The sequence below is a fragment of the Mustelus asterias genome, chromosome 12 (assembly GCF_964213995.1).
Source record: "Mustelus asterias chromosome 12, sMusAst1.hap1.1, whole genome shotgun sequence".
Lineage (NCBI taxonomy): Eukaryota > Metazoa > Chordata > Chondrichthyes > Carcharhiniformes > Triakidae > Mustelus > Mustelus asterias.
Window position 1 is genome coordinate 13,029,861 of NC_135812.1, and position 19,808 is coordinate 13,049,668.

Here is a 19,808-nt window from a genome sequence, read left to right on the forward strand (position 1 = left end):
CGGGGTGACAAAAGCCCAGAGACTCCGGCGGGACTGCAAGATCCCACTTGCGGCCAACAGCTCACCATATCCGCTGCAGGAGGACCGGAAAATCCCCGCTCATGTCTCTTCTTTTCAGCAATGCTCAATTTTTAAGCGATGTGTGTCCTGAATTTTCCTTCACCGAGGAGCAGTGACAGACTCACTGAGACTCCCAGCTCCTCCACGAGACAATCCAAACAGGAATCAGAACATCTTACGTGCGGTGTCGTGGACTGATATTTGCATCAATAGCAATGTTCATAATGTTTAATGACCACTCCACCTATTCACATATTGAACCTTAGCAACGCGTTCAGTACCAACATTACACCGTTTCAATCATCAGTCTGAAATTTGTAGATCTGAAGGAATGGAACCTAAACTCCTAAAAGTTTTTTTTATTCATTTGTGAGATAGAGGCTGGCTGGCCAGCATTTATTGCCCATCCCTAGTTGCCTTTGTTCAGAGAGCAGTTGAGAGTCAACCACCATTGCTGTGGCTCTGGAGTCACATGTAGGCCAGACCAGGTAAGGACGGCAGATTTCCTTCCCTAAAGGACATTAGTGAACCAGATGGGTTTTTCCAACAATCGACAATGGTTTCATGGTCATCAGTAGATTCTTAATTCCAGATATGTTTTATTGAATTCAAATTGCACCGTCTGCCGTGGCGGGATTCGAACTCATGTCCCCAGAACATTGGCCGAGTTTCTGGATTTATAGTCTAGCGATAATGCCATTCGGCCATCACCTCGATCATCACACTGGTAGGTCCTCAGTACAATGTGACGGTTATCTACAGACAGGAATCGATATCACAAAAACGTTGGGTGGGATTCTCCCAAAAAACTTCTAAGTGTTGAATTTGCGTAAAAACTGGAGTAAATCCCGCTGCTTTTTTCAACGAGAGTTTCAAAATGGATCTCCCACTAGTGTGAATCACGCTGAAAATCAGTGGGCGGGGCCCATTCCCATTGGAGAGGCTGGCAGCATAACGCTGAGCGGGCCACTGCGCATGTGCTGACCTGTCAGCCCTGTGATCGGCGCACGCACAGTAGCCCCACGCACCGGCCTCCCGATCGCTGGCCAGCTCGATCGCTAGTCAGCCCCGCGACCCCACATCGCTGGCCTACTGACCCCCCCTCTCCCCCGCAACGGCCTGATTGCTTGCCCCCCGGACATGTCTGATGCCTGATGGGCAATGCCAAGGTGCCCCCTTGGGGTTTGCCACATTGCCCCTTGGGCAGTGCCAGGGGCCCGGCTGTCATTGCCAAGCTGGCAAGGCCCAGGGGGCACCCCCTTACCCCCGACCTCCTGGGGGGGGGGGGGGGGGGGGGGGGGCTCGATAGCCCCCCTTCGCTCCAGAGAGTTCAGTTCCCCATTAGTGGGGGGCTGTTGTAAACCCTGCTGGAATGAAACACTCCTGGCAAAGCGCGGGAGATGCTAGCAGGCCTGGGGATTTCAGTCCCAGGCTCGCTAATAGAATGAGGATAATTTGGCACAGAGATTTCACCCTGTATACTCTCAGACTGATACCTGGTGCCAGGTTAATGCCTGGTGATATTTAAGTTTACTTGTTAGTGTCACAAGTAGGCTTACATTAACACTGCAAGTGAAGTTACTGTGAAAATCCCCTAGTCGCCACACTCCGGTGCCTGTTCGGGTACACTGAGGGAGAATTTAGCACGGCCAATGCACCCTAACCAGCACGTCTTTCGGACTGCGGGAGGAAACCGGAGCACCCGAAGGAAACCCACGCAGACGCGGGGAGAATGTGCAGACTCCACACAGACAGCGACCCAAGCCGGGAACTGAACCCGGTTCCCCTGGCACCGTGAAGGCAGCAGTGCCAACCACTGCGCCACCGTGCCGATACCCAACCAAGGTGGCTAAGTCTTCCATTTACCAGCACCAATATTATTCTGCCCCCCCCCCTTGATAAATATGAAACATTGAATGAAGAGTCGGCACGCTCCCGTTCCCCTGTCAGTCGAACAGCGCTGATCCAGTCGCGCCTTGGTGCTTGTGAAGGAGGCACTAATGGATTTGCTATCTTAGTTCAAGGATAATTTAACTCCAATATTAGTGATTAGCACTTCAGAATCACTGTCACAGATTTTAGCTCCGCAAAGGTTCGGAGATTGAAAAATCATTAAGTAATTTTCATTTTTGTCTGTGAATAGAAGATTTTTTTATAGGTTCTCTGAAGGGCTGTAATTTATTGTGTTTCGCAGTCTGACTTTCACAAATGACTTGCTTCAACCCATTAAATGGTTGGCAATTAAATACTGCCGGTACAATTGAATTTTTTGCACATTTAAAGTGAAGTACCACCGTGCAGTATTCTATGAGGGATTAATAACAGTGAGGGGGGGAGTGGGGAAGGGGGGAGAAGGTCTTGTTTGACCTGTAAACATCTAATTGAGAAAAATGACAATTGCGCGCTCCTCATTAATCTACAAATGCTGCAAATAAAGCAATAAATGTCACCTCCGTCACTCCAGCTTTTCACTTAGCTTCCCGTTTTACTGAAGTAAAGATTCCATTACGCAGCTTCAGGGAAATCAATCAGCGTGATAGATTTCGCACGCGCTGATTTTGGTTTCGAAAATGAAGTCAGCAAAAAAAAAAAGAAACGTAATTACAATGATTAATAAATCCTCTGACTATTTAAAGTAATTGTCGGCGTGATGAACCCGGTTTGATGGGATTATCAAAATGATAATTTTCGGCTGAGCGAAAATTGACTTTGGTGTCAAAAATAGTCTGCAGAATGTCATTCCCGTCTGACTGAGTCAAGGTTGAGCTCGAATGGTTGGGTGGCTACGTAAATTCAGCACGCGTTTATTTCGAGCTGTTTATTGTTGCCATGGCGAAGGCTGCCTCTGGTCACACAGGTGGCCTTTGGCTTTTCTCCCCCACCTCCTTGAGTGCCACTCGCCAACCTCTCAACAAGCTGCCCTGTAAAAGGACCATGCTTTCAGGATTCTGTCAGTGACGTCTCAAAGCCTCAAAACTTCAGTTAGCTCACCCTCCATTTTTTTTAGGACATAATGGGGCATCACGATGGCACAGGGGTTAGCACTGCTGCCTCACGGTGCCAGGGGCCTGGGTCCGATTCCTGGCTTGGGTCGCTGTCTGCGTGGAGTCTGCACGTTCTCCCTGTGTTGGTGTGGGTTTCCCCCGGGAGCTCTGATTTCATAGCATTAGAATTGTAGATATCATAGAATTCTACAGTGCAGAAGGAGGTCATTCAGCCGATCCAGTCTGTACTGGCCACATTACCACCCAAGCCCGATCCCCATAGTCCCATTTACCCTAGCTAGTCCCTCTGACATTAAGGGGCAATTTAGCATGGCCAATCCACCTAACCCGCACATCTTTGGAGTGTGGGAGGAAACCGGAGCACCCCTGGAGGAAACCCATGCAGACACGGGGGGAACGTGCAGACTCGGCACAGACAGTGACCCAAGCCGGGAATCGAACCCGGGTCCCTGGCGCTGTGAGGCTGCAGTGCTAACCACCGTGCCACCGTGCTGCTTGACGGAGGAATTCACCCAATCGTCTGTGCTCTGGCTCAGATGGGGGGTAGTGTCACTCTATGCAGCTATTCAGGAAAGGAGCAAGGAGAGGGAAAGGCCGCTAGGAAGAAAATAAAAGCTGTGTTTTGGATATTTGGATGCGTTCACTTGGCTTGTCGCGTTCATCAGAACTGTCCCCTGTCTGGGCAAAGACCAGCGACTTCAATGTCTCAGAGCTGCCAAATCAGCTTGCATTGGGAACTGAGGACCAGAGGATCCATAATCTGCTTGAATCTGGTCACAGTGGGAGAGCCTGAAGTTCAGAAAGCTCAACTTTCAGCAACAGACGGTGCAAGCCTGTGGCATTGACCCGGCAGCTGTGAAGGGGAACCTCTGGGGGCACAGCTTAGTGGGTGATCACTTTGATTTAATATCGCTGCTAATACAATATTCACAAAGTGAAATAAACCCCACCGAGATTTTTGCTTCCTTATGCAAATATTACAACAACTGATTGGTTTTGATTTATTATTGTCACATGTATTGGGATACAGTGAAAAGTATTGTTTCTTGCGCACTACACAGACAAAGCATACCGTTCATAGAGTACATAGGGGAGAAGGAAAGGAGAGGGCGCAGAATTTTAGTTTTAGTTTAGTTTATTTTATTAGTGTCAAAAATAGGCTTACATTAACACTGCAATGAAGGTATTGTGAAAATCCCCTAGTCGCCACACTCTGGCACCTGTTCGGGTTACACTGAGGGAGATTTTAGCATGGCCAATCCATCGAACCAGTCACGTCTTTCGGAATGTGGGAGGAAACCGGAGCACCCGGAGGAAACCCACGCAGACACGGGGAGAATGTGCAGACTCCGCACAGACAGTGACTCAAGGTGGGAATCGAACCCGGGTCCCTGGCGTTGTGAGGCAGCAGTGCTAACCACTGTGCGAGTGTTACAGTCATAACTAGGCTGTCGGGAAAGATCAGCTTAATATAAGGTCGGTCCATTCGAAAGTCAGATGGCAGCAGGGAAGGAGCTGTACTTCCTCGTTATTATAGTGGTTAGTATCCCTGCCTGTCATGTGGGAGACTGGGGTTCAATTCCCCTATGGGAAACAGGGAAATTTCCTGACTGTGTCCGGAGAGGGAGCCTGGGGCAGCACTGTGGTCAGCATTGCTGCCTCACAGCGCCAGGTTCAATTCTGGCCTCAGATCGCTGTCTGTGTGGAGTTTGCACGTTTTCCCTGTGTCTGCTTGGGTTTTCTCCGGGAGCTCCGGTTTCCTCTGAAAGACGTGCGGGTTAGGTTGATTAGCCATGCTAAATTGCCCTTAGTGTCAGGGGGATTGGCAGGGTAAATATGTGGGGTTACGGGAGTAAGTCCTGGGTGGGATTGTGGTTGGTGCAGACTCGATGGGCTGAATGGCCTCCTTCTGCACTATAGGGATTCTATGATTCTGAGCTATGATTCTTCTATGAGTCGGTTGGTACGTGATCCTTTGTAGTTTCTCGCGGTCTTGGACAGAGCAGGAGCTATACCAAGCTGTGATACAACCAGAAAGAGATGCAACTCCTGTAGATGTAGGAAATACTACGATTGGCTGGGATTTCTATTTTCCACACCTGCCTTTAAACCATATTGCACACAGGTGCTGTCCGCTGCTGGAATATGTGCGGTTAAAGGGAGAGGGGCCTGGGTGGGATTGTTGCCGGTGAAGGCCTGATGGGCTGAATGGCCTCCTTCTGCGCTGTAGGGATTCTATGATTCTATAATGTTCACTCACAGGATGTGAGCATCATTGGTAAAGTGCTGCCCATCGCTAACCGGCCTTGAGAAGTGGGGCGGCGAGGCACCACAACTAGGCTTTTTCCTGAGCTGTTAAGAGTTTGCTGTGGCCAGACTGGGTACGGACAGCAAATTCCCTTCCCCTCAGTACATTAGTGAATCAATTAAGGTTTTTATGACAATCCGGAGGTTTGGTGGTCACCATTACTGACAGCAGCTTTTTAAAATTCCAACTTGTGTTTCTCTAATTGAATTTAGATGTGTGGGATTTGAACTCATGTCTCCGTGTCATTAATCCGGATCTCTGGGTCACTAGTTAAGTGACATTACCACTACTCTGCCTATAGAAAGTGAGCCATGTGTAATGCTTGCGTCGTAGGAGTCAAAATATCGAAGGAACAGAGGAATAATGGCCGGATTTTCCGGCCCCCACCGCGGCTTGTTTTCTGGCAGCTGAGCCGGCTTGACATTGGCCACTGGCGGGTCTTCCAGTCCCGCCGAGGTGTACGGCATTTTGTGTGTTTTACCCCATCCCATTGCTGGGGAAGCCACCGCATCGGGGGCGAGGAGGGAGGGGAGTATCCGGCAGGACTAGAAGATCCCTTGGTGGTAAGGGATGGAAAATCCCACCCAAGGAGTTCCACACTTTTGATGCCTTGTGAAAGAATAAGATGAAATAGAAGACAGCTTGGAGGTGCACAAGAATGATCGCAGGAATGAAGAGTTTGTCATGTAAGGTGCGGTTGAGGAGATGGAACCCTACTCGATGGAGTTTAGAAGGATGAGGGGGGCTCTAATTGAAACTTACAGAATACTGAGAGGCCTAGATAGGGTGGACGTGGAGAGGATGTTTCCACTCGTGGAAGAGACTAGAACCCAAGGGCACAACCTCAGATTGAAGGGACGCTCCTTTAAAACTGAGATGAGGAGGAATTTCTTCAGCCAGAGGGTGGTGAATCTGTGGAATTCATTGCCACAGAGGGCTGCGGAGGTTAGGTCATTGAGTGTCTTTAAGACAGAGATAGTCGGTTCTTGATTGATAAGGGGATCGGAAGGCAGGAGAACGGTGATGAGAATTATATCTGCCATGATTGAATGGCGGAGCAGACTCAGTGGGCCGAATGGCCCCATTCTGCTCCTATATTTTATACGATCATAGAATCATAGAAACCCTACAGTGCAGAAGGAGGCCATTCGGCCCATCGAGTCTGCACCGACCACAATCCCACCCAGGCCCTACCCGCTAATCCCTTTACGATGTCGATGTTAATGTTGTGAAGAGGCAGGGAGGGGGAATGACTCAGAGTGAAATACAGAGTTTGGTTCCAGAGAGCTACATGCTACACCTCAGTTCAGACTTTAACTCAATGCTCCGGGAACTGATATCCTCCTCTGTGACCTTGGAGCTTCACCTGGGATATCAATAATTAAATGGACACATTTTGACCCATTGCGTGTGATGTTTTGGGAACACCTAATCTAATCCTGCCCACGCCCCTTAGCCGCGGTTTTCCCTTTCCAATCGCGTGGGGTAGGTTCAGCGGCGGGAGTGGAAAATCTTGCAAGGACAATCAAGTTGTGTTTCAGTTTGATGTGAACACATGATGCAATTGTTCCCTCCCCACCCCCCCATCAGCGATTCATCATTTGAATAATTTGGCATATCAGTATCAGGTCTCTCTGCAATCACACCCCCTCTCTGCAATCACACCCCCTCTCTGCAATCACACCCCCTCTCTGCATCACACCCCCTCTCTGCAATCACACCCCCTCTCTGCAATCACACCCCCTCTCTGCAATCACAACCCCTCTCTGCATCACGCCCCCTCTCTGCAATCACACCCCCTCTCTGCAATCACAACCCCTCTCTGCAATCACACCCCCTCTCTGCAATCACAACCCCTCTCTGCAATCACACCCCCTCTCTGCATCACACCCCCTCTCTGCAATCACGCCCCCTCTCTGCATCACACCCCCTCTCTGCATCACACCCCCTCTCTGCAATCACGCCCCCTCTCTGCATCACACCCCCTCTCTGCAATCACACCCCCTCTCTGAAATCACACCCCCTCTCTGCATCACACCCCCTCTCTGCATCACACCCCCTCTCTGCAATCACACCCCCTCTCTGCATCACACCCCCTCTCTGCAATCACGCCCCCTCTCTGCATCACACCCCCTCTCTGCATCACACCCCCTCTCTGCAATCACACCCCCTCTCTGAAATCACACCCCCTCTCTGCATCACACCCCCTCTCTGCATCACACCCCCTCTCTGCATCACACCCCCTCTCTGCATCACACCCCCTCTCTGAAATCACACCCCCTCTCTGCATCACACCCCCTCTCTGCATCACACCCCCTCTCTGCAATCACACCCCCTCTCTGCAATCACACCCCCTCTCTGAAATCACGCCCCCTCTCTGCAATCACACCCCCTCTCTGCAATCACACCCCCTCTCTGAAATCACACCCCCTCTCTGAAATCACACCCCCTCTCTGAAATCACACCCCCTCTCTGCAATCACACCCCCTCTCTGCATCACACCCCCTCTCTGCAATCACACCCCCTCTCTGCATCACACCCCCTCTCTGCATCACGCCCCCTCTCTGCATCACACCCCCTCTCTGCATCACACCCCCTCTCTGCATCACACCCCCTCTCTGCATCACACCCCCTCTCTGCATCACACCCCCTCTCTGCAATCACACCCCCTCTCTGCATCACACCCCCTCTCTGCATCACACCCCCTCTCTGCAATCACGCCCCCTCTCTGCATCACACCCCCTCTCTGCATCACACCCCCTCTCTGCAATCACACCCCCTCTCTGAAATCACACCCCCTCTCTGCAATCACGCCCCCTCTCTGAAATCACACCCCCTCTCTGAAATCACACCCCCTCTCTGCAATCACACCCCCTCTCTGCATCACACCCCCTCTCTGCAATCACACCCCCTCTCTGCATCACACCCCCTCTCTGCATCACACCCCCTCTCTGCATCACACCCCCTCTCTGCAATCACACCCCCTCTCTGCATCACACCCCCTCTCTGCAATCACACCCCCTCTCTGCATCACACCCCCTCTCTGCATCACACCCCCTCTCTGCATCACACCCCCTCTCTGCAATCACACCCCCTCTCTGCATCACACCCCCTCTCTGCAATCACACCCCCTCTCTGCATCACACCCCCTCTCTGCAATCACACCCCCTCACCTAAACAATCCATTGGCATGAGGGCAGAATGGAGTAAAATCCGACTGCTCTCCCAAGGTATGCATTTGGCAAGCTGATGTCCCAGAGGAGCTAATGCGATTGCAGCACTCAAGACACTGCCCGGGCAGTACCAGGGGGCAGTGCCAGGGGGCAGTGCCAGGGGGCAGTGCCAGGGGGCTGTGCCAGGGGGCAGTGCCAGGGGGCAGTACCAGGGGGCAGTACCAGGGGGCAGTGCCAGGGGGCAGTGCCAGGGGGCAGTGCCAGGGGGCAGTGCCAGGGGGCAGTGCCAGGGGGCAGTGCCAGGGGGCAGTACCAGGGGGCAGTACCAGGGGGCAGTACCAGGGGGCAGTACCAGGTGGGGTATCTGGGGTGGTGGGGGGGGGGGGGGGGGGGGGCGGGGGCGGCGGGGCGGTGGTGGAGGGGGTGGTGTTCCAGAATGAGTTCTTTAGCACTGGAGCGGCCTTTAAAAAATGGCACCCCGATCCTCGCGGGGCTAGGTTGATGGCAGGGTGGGTTAATCAGAGGCTGCTCAACCCCCAATAGGTCACGGGATCCATCCATTGCTTTTTTTTCTAAGTGTGGGACTATACGGCAGAGAAACCCGCTGTTACTGTTGGCAGCTTCAACTTTCGCGGCCTGATATTTCGCCCGTTGCCAATTTCCAGGAAAATTCAGCCTTTTTATTATTCAAGCAAATACCTCACCCTAGGATGGCACAGTGGTTAGCACTGCTGCCTCACAGCGCCAAGGACCCGGGTTCGATTCTCGGGTCACTGTCTGTGCGGAGTCTGCACGTTCTCCCCATGTCTGTGTGACTTTCATGATGTGGAGATGCCGGCGTTGGACTGAGGTAAACACAGTAAGAAGTTTAACAACACCAGGTTAAAGTCCAACAGGTTTATTAATAAACCTGTTGGACTTTAACCTGGTGTTGTTAAACTTCTTACTGTGTGACTTTCCTCCAGGTGCTCTGGTTTCCTCCAAAGATATGTGGGTTAGGTTGATTGGCCATGCTATGTGGGGTTGCGGGAATAAGGCCTGGGTGGGGTTGTGGCCAGTACAGACTCGTTGGGCTGAATGGCCTCCTTCTGCACTGTAGGGATTCTATGATTCACATCTGAGAGAGTTTACAGACTCAACAATGCTTTATAAAAGGGACATTCCACATTCTAACTCTGGTGGAAGAGCCTGAACTCTCTAATCTTTTATGATTATGTGAAATTAGTGCGCTGACATTACAGGCAAACCAACCAATGAGAAAGATTTATTAATAACGATGGATTACCATAACCCTTCATATTTCTGTTGTAGCCTTGTGGAGATTTTATCCAAGATTCGGTTACTGAGTGCAGCACACAGTTATCGGATCTCTTTATTGCGACAAAATTGTCCTCTTCTGGGAGACGTAACTCAAGGCCCTGGACTGCATTTACAACTGGCACTCTCGCTGGCCGAGACTTCCATAGAGTCATAGAGTCATAGAGGCTTGCAGCATCCAAACAGGTCCTTCGGCCCAACTTGCCCATGCCGCCCTTTTTTTTAAAACCTTGAAGCTATTCCCAATTCCCGCATTTGGCCCATATCCCTCTATACCCATCTTACCCATGTAACTGTCTAAATGCTTTTTAAAATACAAAATTGTACCTGCCTCTACTACTACCTCTGGCAGCTTGCGCCAGACACTCACCACCTCTGTGTGAAAAAATTGCCCCTCTGGACCCTTTTGTATCTCTCCCCTCTCACCTTAAACCTAGACCTTAGACTCCCCTACCTTTGGGAAAAGATATTGACTATCTAGCTGATCTATGCCCTCATTATTTTATAGACCTCTAGAAGATCACCCTTCAGCCTCCTACTCTCCAGAGAAAAACGTCCCAGTCTATCCAGCCTCTCCTTATAACTTGATCCATCAAGTCCCCAGTAGCATCCTAGTAAATCTCTTTTGCACTCTTTCTAGTTTAATAATATCCTTTCTATAATAGAGTGACCAGAACTGTACACAGTATTCCAAGTGTGGCCATACCAATGTCTGGTACAACTTCAACAAGACGCCCCAACTCCTTTATTCCAGTTGAGAAAGCAAAGTTGGAAATTGACCCAAAGAACTCTGGAAAGCTCCAAGTTGTACATCCTGCAATATGCCACAATGAAGCAACATGCAGCTTTTCCTGGGATCCCAACCAACTCCTTTATTTCTGCCATTTGCTCGGACTCGCTTGGCCGGGTCACCAGCTGATCCTCCCTCCTGCTCTGCAGGAGAGCTCTTGGCTTCCTCTTTGACATCTCCAGCAGATGACTAAGATCAGGAAGCTACTGAGTGCTGCAGACACAGTCTCATCTCTCGTCACTCCATGAGGCAATTCATTTGGCGCCATACTATTACAGAAAAAACACTTCATTTCTTTACCGTTATTAATGCCTTCCAAGCTGGATCATTCCATAGAATCCCTACAGTGCAGGAAGAAGCCATTCGGTCCATCAATTCTGCACCGAAAGATCGTCTTACCCAGCATCTTAATCACTGTGCCACCGTGCCTCACCCTATCTCCTGGTCTTTGCTAATGCTGCTTAATAGCTCCAGTCAGATGGTGGGATTCTGGAAGCTGGGCAAGGGACAGTCAGTGTTCAGGTAGTAAGGGAAATAAGCGTATGCTGATAGGGAACCACAAAAATAGGTGAGAGGAGGGTTGTGTGGACCATAAACACTGGCATAGAGCTGGTGGGCTGAATGGCCTGTTTCTGGGGTGTACATTCATCATAATATCCGTCGTTTGACTTGAGTACAAATGCCTCAGCGAAAATGGGTGAGGGACATTCATCTGAACACTATCCAAGATTAAGATGAGTTGTTTTGAAAACTCCCGTTGCATTTGGATCCACTTAGCAGGGGAATCGAATTAACCTGCTTCCTTTGAACTGCCTACCATTAAAAGCCATTGAATTAAAATGAATTTCTGAATCATACACGGGGAGAGATCAGGGCATAGTCACCGCAATAAATACATGAAATGAAAATGTCTTTGGTTTGCTGGAAGGCTCATCAGTTTACTGTAAGGGGTTGGAAAGCTGCATTTACATAGCAACATTAATGTGGTGAACTATCCCAAGACATTTCACAGGACTAGTGCCAAACTGAATTTGACACTGGGCCATGTAAGGGCATATTAGGATAGTTTGATCAAAATGGTAGGTTTTAAAGGCCATTGTACACAAGAGAAGAAAAGTAGTGAGGAGGAGAGGTTTAGAGGGTAAATTCCAGAGTCTAGGACCTAGACAGCTGGAGGTTAGTGGTGGAGTTAGTGGTGGCACGGTGGCACAGTGGTTAACATTGCTGCCTCACAGCGCCAGGGACCCCGGCTCGATTCCCGGCTTGGGCCACTGGCTGTGCAGAGTTTGCACATTCTGCCCATATCTGCGTGGGTTTCCTCCGGGTGCTCCAGTTTCCTCCCACAGTCCGAAAGACGTGCTGCTTAGGTGCATTGGCCCATGCTAAATTCTCCCTCAGTGTACACAAACAGGCGCCAGAGTGTGGCGACTGGGGGATTTTCACAGTTACTTCATCGCAGTGTTAATGTAAGCCTACTTGTGACACTAATAAAAAAACTTTAATGAAAATTGGAAATGCATAAAGGCTAAGGTAGATTACGGTTCAAAATTATGAAGTTTTAAAGTTTTAAGTTTTTTTATTAGTGTCACAAGTCGGCTTACATTAACACTGCGATGAAGTAACTGTGAAAATCCCCCAGTTGCCACACTCTAGCGCCTGTTTGTGTACACTGAGGGAGAATTTAGCATGGGCCAATGCACCTAAGCAGCACGTCTTTCGGACTGTGGGAGGAAACTGGAGCACCCGGAGGAAACCCCACGCAGACACGGGGAGAATGTGCAAACTCTGCACAGCCAGTGGCCCAAGCCGGGAATCGAACCGGGGTCCCTGGCGCTGTGAGGCAGCAATGTTAACCACTGTGCCACCGTGCCACCACTAACTCCACCACTAACATCCCTATAGCATGTACTAAATCCTTCGTAAAATATGGGAGGATTGTAAAATTAAAATGAAACATGCAAATACAGCAATTCTACAAGCGCATTTGGCTGTCCAGCCAGAGAACACTCACATTGATGCCAACTGTGATACTTGGTGCTTTTAATTTTCTTAAGTTGTGTAGCAACCACTTTATTGCTAAATCGTTAATACTTTATCGAAACTGAATGTAGTTTGGAAATGTTCTGAGCACAAATGTCAATAATCCAGTAATGGGAACATGAGGGCAAGAATATTATAATTGAATTTTATTCTTCGCCACAGTTAAGCCAAGAATCAACCTGCTGGGGGCCACCTTACCAAAAAAATTCGAAGTGCCGAACGAGCCTGAAAACAGGAGAGAATTTTTGGGTGAAGCCCCAGACGCCATCCCATGTCACTTCGAAAAAAAAGAGACAAAATGTGATTCCTGCCAGTAGGGGGAGTGGGTAGAGCCCATTCACACCGGAAAGTCGGCTGCTGAGGTCTAAGAGCATCATTGCACAGGCACTCCCAGTGCACTATGTACAGATCTGTCACTGAGAGACCTGTCACCTCCCCCCCCTCCGCCCCCCCCCCTCCACCCCACTGCCTGGACATTGCCACCCCCCCACCTCCCCCGCTATCCCCCCCCACCCCCGATCGCCTCCCAGCACATTGCCACCCCCCTTGTTCCTGGGTGTGAGGCTGATTTCACCGGCAGAACAGGGCCGGTAACATTGTGAAAGAAACTCAGCTAATGTTCTGGGGATCCGTGTTCGAATCCCACCACGGCAGACGGTAGAATTTGAATTCAATAAAAAACAATTTGGAATTAAGAATCTACTGATGACCATAAAACAATTGTCGATTGTTGGAAAAAAAACCTATCTGGTTCACTAATGTCCTTTAGGGAAGGAAATCTGCTGTCCTTAACTGGTCTGGCCGACATGTGACTCCGGAGCCATAGCAATTCTCATTGGAGCGACGGAGGCTGAGGGGCGACCTGATAGAGGTCTACAAGATTATGAGGGGCATGGACAGAGTGGATAGTCAGAAGCTTTTTCCTAGGGTGGAAGAGTCAATTACTAGGGGGCATAAGTTTAAGGTGCGAGGGGCAAGGTTTAAAGGAGATGCACGTGGCAAGTTTTTTACATAGAGGGTGGTGGGTACCTGGAACTCGCTGCCGGGGGAGGTAGTGGAAGCAGATACGATAGTGGCTTTTAAGGAGCGTCTTGACAAATACATGAATAGGATGGGAATAGAGGGATATGGTCGCCGGAAGGGTAGAGGGTTTTAGTTCAGTCGGGCAGCATGGTCGGTGCAGGCTTGGAGGGCCAAAGAGCCTGTTCCTGTGCTGTAATTTTCTTTGTTCTTTGTTCAATGTGGTTGGCTCTCAACTGCCCTCCACGGGCAACTAGAGATGGGCAATAAATGCTGGCCCAGCCAGCGATGCCCAAGTCCCACGAATGAATTAAAAAAAAACATTCTCTCTCTTTCTCTCTTTCTCTTTATATCTCTGTTTTTCTTTATATTTTTTATTTTCCTTTCTCATTCTGTCATTTGTTTCCTTTCTCTCTTCATTTTTCTCTTTCTGTTCCTTCCTTCTGTTAAGTCCAAAAATGTTCTGGAGCGTCTCATCCCAGTGTACAATGCCCCACCAGACAAATCACAATGAATCACTGCTCTCACTCTCAGATTGCCCGCGAATGGCTGTCATAAAATGATGGAAGTGTTTCATTAGTCCCATTTATGTGAAGATGACAGAAAATGATTAATTTACCAATGAATTAATCTGTTCTCTAATTTTCTCTGCCTGAATCATAAAATGTTTCGATATTATGTCAACATAACCATCGCTCTGTTAACCAGGTGAAATCTGTCAAACAAACAAGGCAACATTCCCTGAGATTAGTTTAAAGTTTTATTTATTAGTGTCACAAGTAGGGCTTACATTAACACTGCAATGAAGTTACTGTGAAAATCCCCGAGTCGCCACACTCCGGCGCCTGTTCGGGTACACTGAGGGAGAATTTAGCACAGCCAGTGCATCCTAACCAACACATCTTTCAGACTGTGGGAGGAAACCGGAGCACCGGGAAGAAACCCACGCAGACACGGGGAGAACGTGCAGACTCTGCATAGACAGTGACCCAAGCCAGGAATCGAACCCGGGTCCCTGGCGCTGTGAGGCAGCAGCGCTAACCACTGTGCCACCCTGAAATCATAAGTTTATTTTCAAGAAAGAACATTGAAATTTTTTTGGTGTCTTTAAAACAAATTGCTCCTCCACCCTGTCCGCCCGTTCAATCTAATTCTGTATTTTATTAAAGGGCCTGCAATCTTTGCATTTATCTCTGCTCCAAAGATTTGATTTGTGTCACAGAATCCCTACAGTGCAAAAGGAGGCCATTCGGCCCATCGAGCTTGCACCAACAACAATTTGACCCAGGCCCTATCCCCAAGTATTTATCCTGCTCATCCCCATGACACTGACAGGCAATTTAGCACGACCAATGCACATGGACTGTGAGAGGAAACCGGAGCACCCGGAGGAAATCCCTGCAGGCACAGGGAGAACATGCAAACTCCACACAGTCAGTCACCTGAGGCTGGAATTGAACCCCGGTCCCTGGCGCTGAGAGGCAGCAGTGCGAACCACTGTGTTACTGTGCCTTGCTCCTATGTCGCATATTCCTATCTACCTATGCTAAATTCCTCTGTTCACATGCTTTTATTACAGGAAGAAGTCTCACAACACCAGGCTAAAGTCCAACAGGTTTATTTGGTAGCACAATCTTTTGGAGCGCTGCTCCTTCATCAGGTGAGTCTTTTATTACAGGAGACTTTTATTACAGGAGTTATAAGTGTAACTCATTCAAACACCTTTGTGTGGCAAGATATAGAATACAAGGGAGTAGAGGTTATGCTTCAGGAGGGGTGACGCGGTGGCACAGTGGGTTAGCACTGCTGCCTCACAGCGCCAGGGACCCGGGTTCAATTCCTGGCTCGGGTCACTGTCTGTGTGGAGTTTGCACGTTCCCCCTGTGTCAGCGTGGGTTTCCTCCGGGTGCTTTGGTTTCCTCCCACAGTCTGAAAGATGTGCTGGTTCGGGTGCATTGACCCGAACAGGTGCTGGAGTGTGGCGACTAGGGGAATTTCACAGTAACTACATTGCAATATTAATGTAAGCCTTACTTGAGACTAATAAATTAACTTTTACTTTATAGAAAGCCCTGGTTAGTGCACACCTGGAGCACTTTGAATTCTGGGAAGCTCGCTTTAAATAGGATATACTGTCCTTGAAGGGAGACTTATTTACCACATTGATACCTGGACTCTAAGGGTTATATTTTTTGAAGAAATTGCACAAAGTAGGCTTGTAATCCCTGGAATTTAGAAGGTTATGGAGTTGAACTTTTCAAGACATTAAGAAGAGCGATATGCATTCTGGGGCCTGCAGCACGCTTTCTTTGTAATGTTTGGCTGTAACGAGGAAAGTTGATCTGGTTATGCTTGACACAAGCTCTGAGACCGGAATTTTACCATCCCGCCCGCCACAGGAATCATAGCGGGCGGGACACAAACCACCCAAAGGTCCGTAGGCCTCGGGCGGGGTTATCCGGCTTTGGGGCAAGTGCGGCAGGAACATCCCACCCTAGAACTCTGCAACTGCTTATCCAAAATCTAGCCTATTCCCACACACTGCAGCTTTGAATGAGCATTATCAACATTCATAGGGTCATAGAATCCCTACAGTGCAGAAGGAGGCCATTCAGCCCATTGAGCGTGCCCTGACAACAATCCCACCCAGGCCCTATCCCCATAGCCCCACATATTTACCCTGCTGATCCCCCTAACCTACACATCTTGGGGCAATTTAGCATGGCCAATCAACCTAACCCGCACACCTTTGGACTGTGGGAGAAAACTGGAGCACCCGGAGGAAACCCACGCTGACACGGGGAGAATGTGCAGACTCCACACAGTCAGTCACCCGAGGCCGGAATCGAACCCGGGTCCCTGGCGCTGTGAGGCAGCAGCGCTAACCACTGTGCCACCGTGTAAACCTTGTTTAACTGGAGAGGGTAGATAGAGAGAAACTATTTCTGCTGGCTGGCAGTTTAAGACCAGGGGACATATAGGCCGGAATTCTTCGGCCGTTCACGCTGGCGGGATTCTCCTGTCCCGCCGACAGCGCACTCCGTCCCTTGGGATCCTCGCCGGCGTGGGGTGACGTCAATGGGAACTCCCATTGACAGCGGCGGGACCAGCGAATCCGGCCGCTAGCAAACATCGCGCCACCTCCTGCTGGCAGGAAACACCCGGCTGGGATGCGGGAGAATCTCACCCATAGAGTCAAATCTTTTCGGAGTGAAATGAGGAAATCGCAAGGTTCATTTTAAAGTTGATGTTGAAAAGATTTGTGTCTTCCAAATCCACCGAGGGATAAGGGGCAAAGATGGGTTTATAGCTTCAAGTCTAAACCTCTCATGACCTTATCACATGGCGGGACAGGATTGATGGGCTGAATGGCCTACTCCTATTCCCACGATCCTAGATGTAATCGTGGTATGCTAAGCACTTGTATGGACGCTGCTGGTTAAACATACCACACACTCCAGCACCCGTTCCTTTAGCTTTTGTCCGTCTTGATTTGTGTGAATCTCTCTCTCTCTGTTTGTTTATTTGTGTCTGTCTCTTTTATCTTAACGGCAAGGATACTGTGTGTTACCGCAAGATACCTGACCTGGAAACCTGACCTCCCTGTTGCTATCACCTGGCCCATGGAGTTCCCTGCGGAGATTTGCAACGATGCAGCTCAAATTTCCCCCAAGTGCTAAAGGCAGATGAAAGAACGGGGGTTGGGATTTGAGGAATTGTAGAGATTTATTGCCGTTTTCTCACTGACAGGCCAAGCTGGTGACCACCCACGGCACAGAGATAGACGTAGATTTACAGGAAATATTCAGTTCAAAGCCTTCCCCTAACTCAAACTGTACTCCGAGTGGGAATCTGTGTTATACATGAATGGCCCGCCTACAGAAAAGGAGTGGCAGATGGAGGGAGGATTAGTCTGATTGTTCTGGGAGATGATGTAAGCCCCATTATAGATGAGAACCCGGGACAAGACACTGATGTTGTCCATCACACAGGCTCAAGAGTGGTCGCGTGTTGAGTTCTGATGGACCGGGGTTACAATACACTCAGCTCTCCTTAAGCTGAATTAATACATCCTTAAATGGGGATACTCGCTGGAAGGGGAAATTAAAACCTAGAGTCCTAGGCTGTGCCTGTTTTTAATGCACAGTAAGAAGTCTCACAACACCAGGTTAAAGTCCAACAGGTTTATTTGGTAGCAAATTTGCTACCAAATAAACCTGTCGGACTTTAACCTGGTGTTGTGAGACTTCTTACTGTGCTTACCCCAGTCCAACGCCAGCATCTCCACATCATGCCTGTTTTTAATGTGCAGGCCTGTTAGGCTGGCTCACCTGCACTTAATGACTTTGACAGACTAATCCAGGGCCTGGAGTACAAAATCTACACCCATACTCCAGTGCAGCACTGCCATGCTTGGAGATCCCATCCTTCAGATGAGACGTTAAGTTGAAGCCCCTCTGCCATCTCGGTGAGGCCTAACAAGTCCCACAGCCCTAGCTTGAACAAGAGCAGGGGAGTTCTCCCTGATATCGATATTTATTTCTCAATCTAGATCATTAATTACAGATCGACTGGTCATTATCCTGTTCTTTGTGGGAGCTTGAATGAATGGATCGAATTGATTTTGAAGGGACCTACCTTGCATTAAGTTGATCTTTCTCTGCACCCTAGCTATGACTGTAACACACAGTCTGTACTCTCTGCACGTTCTCCCTGTGTCTGCGTGGGTTTCCTCCAGATGCTCCCCTTCCTCTCACAGTCCATAGATGTGCGGGTTAGGTGGATTGGCCGTGCTAAATTGCCCCTGAGTGTCAGGGGGATCAGAAGGATAAATACGTGGCGTTACGGGGAGAGGGCCTGGGTGGGATTGTTGTCAATGCAGGTTTAATGTTAAAGTAAAGTTTATTTATTAGTCACAAGTAAGGCTTATATTAACACTGCAATGAAATTACTGTGAAAACCCGCTAGTTGCCACACTCCGGCGCCTGTTTGGGTCAATGCACCTAACCAGCACAGCCTTTTGGACTGTGGGAGGAAACCGGAGCACCTGGAGGAAACCCACGCAGACACGGGGAGAACGTGCACACTCCACACAGACAGTGACCCAAGCCGGGGATCGAAACCAGGTCCCTGGCGCTGTGAGGCAGCACCAGGGACCATTGTGCCAACCACTGTGCCACCGTGCCACCTTCACCACTGTGCCATGGACCGAATGGCCTCCATCTGCACTGTAGGGATTCTATGATTCTATCCGTGCAGTTGACAGAGGAGCTATTCAGCCCGTCAGCCTGCACTGGACCAGGTTTTAAAATGAAAGCTTCATTCTAACCCATCTGAGCATCAGTCCGTTCCGTGCGATGAACAGAAATTTCCATGAGCCAAAACAAAAATTCTGAAGTGGCGATGTTCAGATCAATCCTACACATTTCTGGCAGAATTTCTGATCCTTCCTGACAGGGATTCCTTTAATAATGAGGCAATCCAGCTTCATTTTCATATCACTGTGTTGTACGCTGCCTGAGGTACGTCCCAGCAATCAGAGCCACAGTGAAAACATCAGTACCTGTTACTGCTGTCACACTGGGTTAAGGAGCTTTCAAGAAGCTAATGTGTGTTAGATGTGTAAGGTGCTGCCGGGGTGTAACACTAAGGTCGCAGGAGATGGCTCAGTGGCATCGTCACTGGGCTAGTAATCCCGGGAGATGCAGCCTCAGCGATGGCCATCGCTGCCTCTCCTGGGGCTGCGCAGCTGCCAACACTTTGGTCAGGCCAGGTTGTGAAAAGGAAGATAAAAGGATTTGGGAAAATAGGAACGCAGACCAACACAAGTTACATATTTTAAATTAGCCATTATTCTTTGAACTGTATTTTTTGCGTATTTGTCATTTCTATAGGAACAACCGGCAGGGTGGCGCAGTGGTTAGCACTGCTGCCTCACAGCGCCAGGGAGCCAGGTTTGATTCTGGCCTTGGGTCACTGTCTATGTGGAGTTTGCACGTTCTCCCCATGTCTGCGTGGGTTTCCTCCGGGTGCTCCGGTTTCCTCCCACACTCCAAAGATGTGCGGGTTAGGTGGATTGGCCATGCTAAATTGCC

General features: G+C 49.4%; 1 protein-coding gene across 1 annotated transcript in view; it reads right to left on the bottom strand.

The window, feature by feature from the left end:
* Positions 1 to 19,808, bottom strand: part of lhfpl7 (LHFPL tetraspan subfamily member 7) — a 294,405-nt gene that overhangs the window by 101,437 nt on the left and 173,160 nt on the right. The window lies entirely within an intron of this gene.